Here is an 11,720-nt window from a genome sequence, read left to right on the forward strand (position 1 = left end):
GAGAGAGAGAGAGAGGACTTGTTGTTACCATGGCGTCCAGGGAGACCAGCATCAGCAAGATAGGGATGGCGGGGCTGGCCGGAGCGGGTGCCGGTGACCACCATGACGTTTTGACGGAGGCTACGGCTGCTGGTGGCGGCAGGATGAAGGAGGCGGCCCTGCCGGCGGTTCACGGTGAGTCGACGTCCGGGGACACGCCGCCGTTGTCTGTCTCCATCAACGTGCCGGACTCGCGGTCAGCGCTCCACCCCAGCAGAATGCCCCGTACCAGGGACGCCGGCGCCGCACCACCAAGTGAGACTCCACAAAGTGTGGTTCAGCAGCCCCAGCTCCACGCACAGCCGTCCCTGGTGGCCAGAGGTGGCGGGGAGGTGCCTGCGGTGCCGCGGAGCGACAGCACGCGGGAGCGTGACTGCCGATTCGATCAGTTCAAAACCTTCTCCGGTCGCCTTGAGCGGCAGCTCTCCACCCTCCGAGGAGTGCCACAGGATCCGCCGGCACCTCACGTTGATGACGGCGCCTCGTCCAACTCTGATGACGATGACGTGCCCACAGCCGACCGCTACTTCGCCGCACTCGAAGGCCCAGAGCTCGACACCCTTCGGGTATGTACCAACGAACATCCATTTCAAAATACTCCCTCCGTCTCAAAATAAGTGTCTCAACTTTAGTGCAATGTTATATTAAAATTAATACAAAATTAACACATTTATTTTGAGACAAAGAGAGTATTTTATTTTCTCTGCCAAAACCATGTGTAATCGTCTCTAACAACGGCGTGGATATGCACAGTCGACGGAGGTCCCGGTGCTTCCCGAGGACGAGACGTGGCCATTCCTTCTCCGGTTCCCGATCAGCGCGTTCGGGATGTGCCTCGGGGTGAACAGCCAGGCCATGTTGTGGAAGACGCTCGAGTCGGAGCCCTCCATGGCGTTCTTGCATGTGCACCCCACCGCCAACTACGTCTTCTGGTGGGTCTCCGTCGCCCTCACCGTCATCGTCTCCGTTGCCTACCTCCTCAAGGTCATTTTCTACTTCGAGGCCGTCCGTCGTGAGTTCCACCATCCTGTGCGCGTCAACTTCTTCTTCGCACCCTCGATCGCTTGTCTCTTCCTCGTCAAGGGTGAGCCGCATCCGGTCTGGGAGATCCACCACGTCGTCTATAACCTCCTCATGTTGCCCATCCTCTGCCTCGGCCTAAAGATCTACGGACAGTGGATGTCTAGTGGAGAGCGGCGCCTCTCCAAAGTGGCCAACCCGTCGAACCACCTTGCCGTTGTCGGCAACTTCGTCGGTGCTCTGCTCGGCGCCAAGATGGGCCTCAGGGAGCTGCCCATCTTCTTCTTCGCCGTCGGGCTCGCGCACTACGCCGTGCTCTTCGTCACTCTCTACCAGAGGCTCCCCACCAATGTGCAGCTCCCCAAGGAGCTCCACCCAGTCTTCTTCCTCTTTGTCGCCGCGCCGAGCGTCGCGTCCATGGCATGGGCCAGGATCTCTGGCGAGTTCAATGACGGCGCCAAGCTCCTTTACTTCATCTCGCTCTTCCTCTACATGTCGCTAGTAGTGCGCATCAGCCTCTTCACGGGGTTTAGATTCTCGCTGGCCTGGTGGGCCTACACATTCCCGATGACAAGTGTGGCCCTAGCGACGGCGTTGTATGCATCAGAGGTGGACAACCTGTTGACGCGGGCACTGGCGGTGGGGCTGGCAGTGATCGCTGTCGTGACCGTGACCGCCGTGCTGGCCACGACCTTGTACCACGCCTTCGTGTGTGGAGACCTCTTCCCCAACGATGTGTCCATCGCCATCACGAGGAGGAAGCCCAAGTTCAGCAAGATGCTCACGCAAATTCGGTCGTCCAGCTCAGAAGTCAAGGATCTCGTCCTCTCCATTCCCAATTTCAGTTCTAGTTCCAAGCACTCCAACTCCAACTCCAGGGCGAGCAACAGCGCTGGTGAGTGTCCCGTGATGGCGCACATGCATGAAAGAGTAGAGCGGGCGTTTGACCGTCGGTGCGCAACAGATTGCATGCACACACGTCTAGCTTATATTGACCAATAGAATTTACTTGTATAAAGTTCTTTCTCTTTCTTTCTTTCTTTGTTCTTTTCCATCTTTGAGATAGGATTGGGCGCGCTATCCATGAGCAATTTGTATTGCCATGGTAGTAAATAAGTGCGGGAGCAAACCATTGAGTTTGTAAATTTGTTGATTATAATTGAGTTCTTCGTAAGTAAATTTATCGGTTATATTTTCATGTTGTCGTGGCATCCATTGTTAACAGTTTCAATATTGCAACTTGTTTTTCCATTAGTTATGTTGCAACTTGTTTGTTGGTGCATAGAGGCGGCACTTGTATAAAGACCACTCGCTGGGCTCCTCGGCTGGTCGAGTGTGACCGGACCGATGCTTGCATGCATGGACCGCGAACAGTTGAAAAACTCAAGTTTCTCCTTCTTAAATGAGCACTGCTATATACACGACACTGTGCGCACGATTTACAATGCGCACGATTTACAGACGACAACCAAATCAGACTGTTAGTGCACGCGAACAGATGGCAGCACAGCCACAGATGGGCGGTCGTGCACGTCGTGCATAGTATTTGTCGTGTGTACAACAGTTATACAAATCCATCTACGCTCTCCGTGTAGACAGGGCCGGTCCTGATATTTTGGGGCTCCGGGGCGAAACTATAATTTGGGGTCCCTTAAAATAATCACTCTAAGAATACATGATCACATAAGTGCACAAATCCAACAGGTGTATAAAGTTTCACAAGGAAATGCCATTCTAAGCAAAAATGACAAAGTCGAAGTTATATTGGAAGATATTTTCTGATGAATAGTAGGGCCCGATTGTATTTTGTTCTCTAAGAATACCACGAGTCCCATTTCTTCACAAAGCTTCACAGGTGAGTAGAATGGTCGACCGAGTTTTATACCGCCAAATTTCAGAATGTTTTGATTTTTTTTAGTATTTTTTAAAAATTTATTATTCGTACGGGTGTAGATGGAACCATGTTTACCTTTGTAATTTCGAAAAGCAGCATTCATATCAAATAATTTATACATATTAGCTTCAACATTTCATCTAACAATCATCAATAAAATTCACTTATAATTGAGTCGATGGCTGCTCTCAGTAATTCTATCAAGTTAACCACACTTTGTTTTCTTTTTCCTCTTTATATCAAATGCATATATTCTAGGAGTAGGCGACATTATGATACACAACTCAAATTAAATGAATAAATTACATCAAAGCTTGAACACCACAAAGCTATGTATCAAGCATGCGCGCCAATATAAAATACTAAATTAGCAATTTAGATATGGGAAATAGGTAATATTACCTCAGATCATTCGGATTAGTGTCCGTTATCACCTGATCGGGAGATCCGCGATGTTGCGATTTATATTGATGTGTGATCGAAGGCGCTCGGCGATCTGCATCACTGTGTGTGCCTCAAGCGTGTGAAGAGCGGAGCAGATCCAGTGGAGTTCGTCCGCGTGGCAACTTGTGAACTTCATCAGCACTGCGTGCCCTACAAAGTCAAATAACCCCAAAGGCTAAACTGCCTATTTCAGCACCATTTGAGGAGGAAGAAACTGACTCTGATGCAGAATCAGAAGATGGAGAGGACATGCAGTTATCTCATGAAGACATTGATGATTTCTTATAGTTTTCTTGTTCTGTTTGAGAGGACACTTTCCTCCATGTACTTTTAAATCTGGACATTGATGATTTCTGTTGTTTCCCTCTGTGTTGAACTTACAATTCTATCTCTTGTGGTTATATATATCTTTAGTTGTTTCCCTTTGTCTTGCACATTTTTCTGCTGCTATACTTGTGCCAATTCAGAAATGTGTAATTTTAGTTATGTGTTCTGTGGACCTTACTAATGCATTTCGATTCAGTTTTACATGATGACAATTTCGCACCGCCACCACAGGGGGTCATCCTCTACTAGCAGTGCTACACTAGGGCAAGAGATGGTTGCATCGCCAGAAATGCCAGCCGTTACAAATGATGATGAGTGGCTTCCACCTCCAAAATTCTTAAGAGTGTAATTTTAGTTATGTGTTCTGTGGACCTTACTAATGCATTTCGATTCAGTTTTACAGGATGACAATTTCGCACCGCCACCACAGGGGGTCATCCTCTACTAGCAGTGCTACACTAGGGCAAGAGATGGTTGCATCGCCAGAAATGCCAGCCGTTACAAATGATGATGAGTGGCTTCCACCTCCAAAATTCTTAAGAGGTTCTGCAGAACTTCCACCACCTATCGGAAATGAGTCTGAACGTCCATTGATTAGACCTTACGGCGACACGTGAGTTATCATTTAATCCATGCATTATAGATTGGCACACCTTGAGGTGTTTTTTATATACCACATGACATACCTTGGGATGTGTTAAAACTTATATCTATTTTCTTGTCCTAGGCATTGGTTAGAATTACCTACTCTAAGAAAAAAATGTGAGAAAGCCAAATGGTGTGCTAACGATCCTTTTAAAGACGCATCATCCTGGTTTGGTTGAGCAAAAAGGAAAACTTGTGTTTGCATCAACTTGGGAACACTATAAGCTAAAGCCCAATGATGGGGGTCGTCCAAAAGGTGAGGAAATCGAGGAAGAATTTTGGGTAACAAATCTGGTTCCTTTTTGGAGTGTATTGTTGTAGTAAATATAAGTAACAGTTGATTTATTTTACAAGTGTACTACTGTAGTAAGTATAAGTAACAATTTATTTTCTGTGACCTATATTGCAGCTGAGGTTTAGGCATGAGTAACCCCGCAAAAAAAAGCATGAGGCTGAGTATGAAGCAAGTGCAAAGCTCCATATTGGCAGGTGTTGCAACCAACTCTTGGCTAGTGTTCTGTACTATGCTCGCATACAGGCCATAAGGGACCATTGTTACAAACTTGAGAATCACAGATTGAAAGAAAAATTCGCTGGATGACATTATCTTGAAAAACACGAGTACATGGCTGTCAGACCATGGTGGTGCACTGTTGTTTCCTAGGAGGCCTTAGTTGATGAATGGTGTGATGATAAATGGATTGCGACATCTAAGAAAAATCGTGATAATCGCCTCAACTCTAAGTACAAGGCCGGTAGAGGTGGATCTAATTCCTTGACAACAATTTGCCAAAAACTGGTACCCTCCTAACTTTTGAATAAATTAAGTAAGTTTTTTATGTAGTAACTTATTTTTTCTTATCTTAGTCCGAGAAACAAGGAAGATAGGTATCTAAGATTGAGGCATGGATATACACACACAGAGGAAAAGATCCGAAGAATCCTGATGCGTTAAATAGAGTTGAAGCCACGGAATGCTTGGTATAGTACCACCCATTACTTGATACTGAGTTTATGTTTTATTTTGTGGTGCATTATTTTTTTAATCATCTTTGCATATTGTTTGCCATCTAAACGATTTGTACAAAGAGAAGGTTGTATGCATGCATGGTGAGGACTATGATTGGAAGCATTCTCCTGTTGAACCACAAGCCCTTTATGAAGTTGGTGGTAGGAAGCCGCACGGAAAATGGCCACTATTGAATGGTGTTGTGGAGGGTAAAGAGGCTCTTAGGGAGGTGCAGATCAAACGCTCTTCATCTTCGTCAATGCGCCAATGACTAGAACATGATAAAAGGATTGCCCAACATAATGAGTTAATGAAAAGACATGCACAAAGTATGGTTGATTAGGAGAAATCTGTGCAAACTACAGTGGAGAGTAGCCTTGGTGGTGTGCACAAGTTTCTAATGGTGTGTATATTTCTTTTGTGCAGCCATTTTCTTTCTATTGTAGCCACTTGACATAACTTTCTCATTTGTCTGAATTATAGCATCCCTTCAAGGAATTCCAGGGCCTGAGATTCCATGCATTGTTATACCCCCACCTCCAGCTTTTTCAACTTTAACCACTTAGTCTTCGATCTTTTCTCCAGAAATGGTATGTAGCTATGTTTTTTTAAATGCAATAGCACCAAATAGGCTAAATGAGAACAAAAAAGGAATATGTTGTGAGTATATCAGCAAATGTGCAAAACTGAGTGAAAATTCCCAGAATAGTGGTCGACATATGGTTGCACATTGTTTTTTTGTTTCAATTTTTTGGCCAAATAGTGCCTGAATTGGTATTTTACTTTTAATAGGTTTGGCAAATATGATTGAGAATTTCCTAGAATACTAGGCATCATATGGTTGTCCTTCTGTCAAAATTTCATAATTTTCTGGGCATTTGTTATTTTGGCTCATTTTTTTTGCCAAATAGAGGTTGAATTGGTATTTCCATTTTATTTTTTAGTTGGTTAGGAAAATGCGATTGAAATTTTCCCAGAATACTAATAATGACATTTGTGCAGCCCTCCACCGGCGAATCAACAAATGATGTTGAAAATATAGATAATACATTGCGTGGAGCGGAAGATGTAATGTTTGGCGGCTTCTTTGATGCAAATGGTAAAGATGCGAATGGTGTTGTTGCTGGAACTCCCCCCCCCCCACCTGGTGATGATTTACCTACATTTTGAGATATCCCTCATCATGGTGAAGGAAGTGGTCTGAACATTTTTGTTGATTAATTGGAACCAAATGGACAATTATCCTTTTGGCCATGCACTTGGGTATGGTTGTGATGTTTTGGATCAGTGACTTATATGATGCATGGTGTATGTATCCCAGACTACTAATTGGCAATCCTAGGTAGATGACATTTTGTGAGTTCTAGGTACTGAGCTAGATGCCATCTTTTGTAAAGGGTGGTACTATTGTGTAAACTCTTTGATGTCGCCATGTATAATGATGGTGGCTGAAATATATAGTTTATGTGATTGCTTTCTAATTTTTGGAGTGATTATATACAATTATTTTTAATATTTTAATTTCTATAGAACAATATTAATTTGACCCAATAATGCAATATTTTGAAATAATGATTCCTTAGGGTTTGTAAACCCAAGGGGTGTAAAGTGGACTAACAGCAGATGCCGTTACAGATATTTCCCTGGGGAGTGAAACTAACCCAAAGGATATCAACTTTACATGTCAGCATGCTTGCCCACCCGTCGCCTGTTTCCCTAAAGTTCAAAACCCAAGGGAGAAAGAACTATACCTAGGGTATTCTTTCCTCATCCTAGGTAAACTAAGATTCCCCCACCATTGGTGCCCTAGGGAGTTTTCCCTAGGGGATACACAAGGGAAACCCCTTTCCCTAGCGTTTTTGCCCATTTGCTTAGGGTATGAGGCCCTAGGGCTATCTGCAAAATCTAGTAGTGCATGGTCGTCCTCCCCTTGGAGTCTAGCATGAACGCCGCTCTCGCGTCCGCCCATACCACCGGCTTGCGGTTGTCGCCGGCGCCAACGTAGGAGGGGAAAGCTGCGACGGGGAAACCAGGCTGCCCATTGTTTGTTCGACGATGACCATAGGAGATTGGGGAATAGATTGAATAAGGAAGGTCATAGTGATGAGAAAGAAACCCAATAATCTGGCTAGGGCAAAAGGCTAAGCATTTTTTTTGAGAGAAGCGTACAGGCTAATAGATCAAATCCCAACTATGGGCGGCTTCGTGGGCTACCTGCATGCATCTCTGCGTGCACAGTCTCCCTAGGCCTTGGCCTACGTGGATAGTACCTGGATGGGGCCCCCTATACTTGGGGGGCCCGGGGCGGCCGCCCCCTCCGCCCCCCCCCCCCCTCAGGGCCAGCCCTGCGTGTAGATGTGATAATTAACCAATAGAGAAGTGCTACACGCACAACACTCTTTGGACGATTTACACACGATGAGTCAGCTTAGCCTTTCGTCAAGTTTGATGTGTGGATTAGCACCTTTGGAACAGTTGTTGTGTAAGGGTTGTCCGGAGTGATTTCTTCTAGAATCAGTTGGGTTGATAGCCGTCTGATCCTTCATGATTTGGATGAAAACATAGCCATCTAATTCGATCAACGAACAAACCCTGCTTCATTTTGTCCCATGTTGCCGCAACGCATAGATGTATGAGACCATCGCCGCCCGACTCGCTCCACAGTAGCAAGCCGACGCTTGCTCCCGATGGAGATGGCCACGCCACTCTACTCGCCCCGCAGCAGCAGCACCCGAGCAATGCTTGCTCCCTGCTCCAGAAGGGTACCGAGTGCATCACAACAACATCAAGCCGCATCGTCGGAGTTGCCATCAAGACCTAATGACACTCCTTGTAACATGGACGGAGGGCCATCGACCACTTGCAGAACCGGCGCCCTTCATAGCAGGCAACAAAAACCCACATGTTGCATTGCCACGTCGCGCACCGGGAGAGCGCCGGTGGTGGCCACCATTCCAGCATCATGTGGATCCACGGTGACGCGGCGCGACGCAACATGCTGTGATGACGACAGATGTTGCGATGCAGTGGACGGCCGCCTCGATGGATGATGCGACGGAGCGTGAGGCGACGACGACAGATGTTGCGATGCAGCGCGCAACAACAAACAACATGCGACAACACCAGCGGATGCTGCGAAGCAGCCCACACCGATGATGGCAGATGCTACAATGCAATGTGCGACAGCGACAACACATGGCGTCACTAGCGGATGCTGCGACGGGTTGCTTGCCTAATACTATGAAGCAAAAATGGGGTCTTGCTGCGGGTGGCTGCAATCGGAGAAGTGCTGTTGTGAGCCTCCCGAGCCTCTCACCGACACCGGTGGAGAAAGAAATTGCCAGAGAGATAGAGGAGTCAACGTAATGCTACACGCCTACACCTATGTAAACCCAGCTACGTGTTTAACGTAATAAGCCACATGTACAACTTTAATTGCACATAGGTGATGGAAGGGCCCCACCTGCGTGAAAATCAAGGAGGAAGAGAATTTGTTAAGATTTAGGGTTTAGGATTTAGGGCTTGCAGTTAAGCATGCCGACCCGCTCAAGAAGGTCCTGCGCATACTGCTGCTAGTGGAGAAAGAACCCGTCGGCGCGGCGTACCACCTCAATACCGAGGAAGTAGTGCAATGGGCCGAGGTCCTTAATGGCGAACTCGGCGCTGAGGCAAGCAGTATGCTGGTGAAGGAGCTCTGGCGAGGAGGACGTCAGGATGATGTCATCGATGTAGAGGAGAAGGTAAGCGGTCGCCGGAGCCTCGTGGTAGACAAACAACGAGGCGTCGGAGCGAGTATCTCGGAACCCAAACTACTGCAGGAAGCCGGCGATCCGCTCGTACCAGGATCGAGGGGCCTGCTTCAACCTGTATAAAGGAGTGGGAGAGCAAGCACACGTGGTCAGGACGAGCCGCGTCGACGAAGCCGGTAGGCTGCTGAGAGAAGACCTGCTCCGAGGGATGGCCATGCAAGAACGTGTTCGACACATCCATCTGATGCACCGGCCAGGCGCGAGAGACCGCGAGCTGAAGGACCGCGTGAATCGTGCCCGGTTTTACAATCGGGGCAACGGTGTCGGTGAAGTCAACGCCAGCACGTTGCCGGAACCCGCGTACCACCCACCGAGCCTTATAGCGCTGGAGAGACCTGTCAGGACGAGTCTTATGCAGGAAGACCCACTTGCCGGTGATGATGTTGGCATGGGCGGGCCGCGGGACAAGCTGCCAGGTGCGGTTGCGCACCAGCGCGTCGAACTCCTCCTGCATTGCAGCGAGCCAATGCGGGTCGTGAAGTGTGGCTCGAGCTGACGGCGGGAGTGGTGACGGTGCAGACGTCGAGGCAGCGTGAAGGTACTCGTCCGCAGAATAGCGCGTGCTGGGTTGGTGAATACCGGCGCGAGAACGGGTGACCATGCAGGTGTCCGGGGAGGCCGGCGGGACCGGCGAAGGGGCCGGTGGGGCCGGCAGGGCCGAGGGCGCAGCTGGCGAAGCTGACGAGGCCGACGGCGACGAGGCCGGCGAGGGGGGATCGACCGAGGACGAAGGCGACGAAGAGCCCATCAGGATCACCGTTGAAGCCGTCGAGGAGCCCGGGTTAGGCGCATGAGATGCGCTTGCTGACTGGGCTACGGACTCAAGGGAGTCGGGGGCGCCGTGACCGTCGGCGAGGAAGCAGTCGGGCCGGCGGGTGACGGGGCCGGGTCCGATGCCACGGACCCAGACCAGAGCCCAGGCGCTGCGGGAGCGCCGAAGCCAGGGGGAGGCCCACATGCTGCAGGGGGCCCGAAGCCGGGAGGGGGCCCGGGCGCAAGTGAGCGGCCGCCTCGAGGGGCGCCAGGAGGCGCCGGTGACGATGGCGAGTCGACCGGCGGTGGTACCTGGTGAAAGGGAAAATACCTCTCGTCAAAGTAAATGTGCCGTGAAGTGAAAACTCGGTGGGAAACCGGATCATAGCAACGATAACCTTTGGTGTTTGGTGGGTATCCGAGAAAGATGCATGCCACAGAGCGAGTTGCGAGTTTATGAGGAGTAGTGGATGCGATTCTAGGATAACTGAGACACCCAAAAACATGAAGGTCGTCATAGGAGGGAGGGCTACCGAAGAGGAGATGATGTGGTGCAAAGTTCCCACGAGCACGAGTGGGACAAATGTTGATGAGGAGAGAGGCGGTGGAGAGGGCGTCCAGCCAAAACAGGGGCAGGACATTAGCATGGAAGAGAAGAGTGCGCACACAATCATTGAGGGTGCGAAGGATCTGTTTGGCACAACCATTTTGTTGCGAGGTATACGGGCAAGTGAGATGAAGAACCGTGTCATGTGTGGCAAGGAGGGTACGAACCCCGACGTTGTCGAACTCCTTCCCGTTGTCAGTCTGCAAGGCATGATGGGACACCCAAACTGCGTAGCGACATAAGAGTAGAAGGTAGTGAGAACGGAGATTGCATCGGATTTTCTCCGCAACGGGAAGGTCCACACATAATGCGAAAAATCGTCAAGTATGACAAGATAGTATAAAAAACCCATGTTACTAGCAACAGGAGGTGTCCATAAATCACTATGAATCAACTCAAATGGATACGATGCAACCGATGAGGACACACTAAACGGAAGACGGACGTGCTTGCCGAGACGACAAGCATGAAAAGTATGATCATCAGTTTTATTACACGTGAATGAAAAAGTCCTAAGAATATGACGAAGGGTGGCCGGGTTCGGATGTCCCAGCCGAGCATGCCAAAGGTCCACTGTGGCGGAGAGAGCGACCGGAGCGGATGTGGAGGTGTTGGTGGAGTGCACCGGGTAGAGGCCGTCCGGGCTATCACATCGGTGGAGTACCATCCGGGTACGGGCGTCCTTGACAAAAAAAAACCCACTTCGTCAAATTCAACAGTTATAGGATTTTCACGTGTAAGAGAACGAATGGAAACAAGATTGGTGACTAACTCAGGTGAAACTAAGACATTAGACATATGTAGAGGCATGGGTTAGACGGAAAAGAACCATGACCGACATGAGTAATGGGAAGGGATGAACCGTCCCCAATAGTGATACGACATGCAGTAGAAACTGGATATGCAGAGTTGAGGTTACCAGGGTTGGAAGTCATGTGGGCGGTAGCCCCGGTGTCCATATACCAGTCGCCGCCTCCGGTGTATGTGTTGGGTGTAGGAGCGGAGTGAAGTGCCGCGAGAAGGGCCGGATCTCAGGGTGCCGGCGGAGTGCGGCGGTCGCGGCAGGGGGCGCGGCGGGGTAGGCAGGCAGGGCCGCGGGGTAACTTCCCGGGGCAGTGTACGCAGGCACAGCGGCGGGGTAGCCGCCTGGGGTGGCGAACATCGCCTGATGGG

The 11,720-nt window shown here is 49.3% G+C and overlaps 1 pseudogene; it reads left to right on the forward strand.

Annotated features, from left to right (window-relative positions):
• Window positions 1-29: 29 nt before the first annotated feature.
• Window positions 30-9,981, forward strand: LOC119356626 (annotated as a pseudogene).
• Window positions 9,982-11,720: the final 1,739 nt, after the last annotated feature.

The sequence above is a fragment of the Triticum dicoccoides genome, chromosome 1A, assembly GCF_002162155.2.
Source record: "Triticum dicoccoides isolate Atlit2015 ecotype Zavitan chromosome 1A, WEW_v2.0, whole genome shotgun sequence".
Classification (NCBI taxonomy): Eukaryota; Viridiplantae; Streptophyta; class Magnoliopsida; order Poales; family Poaceae; genus Triticum; species Triticum dicoccoides.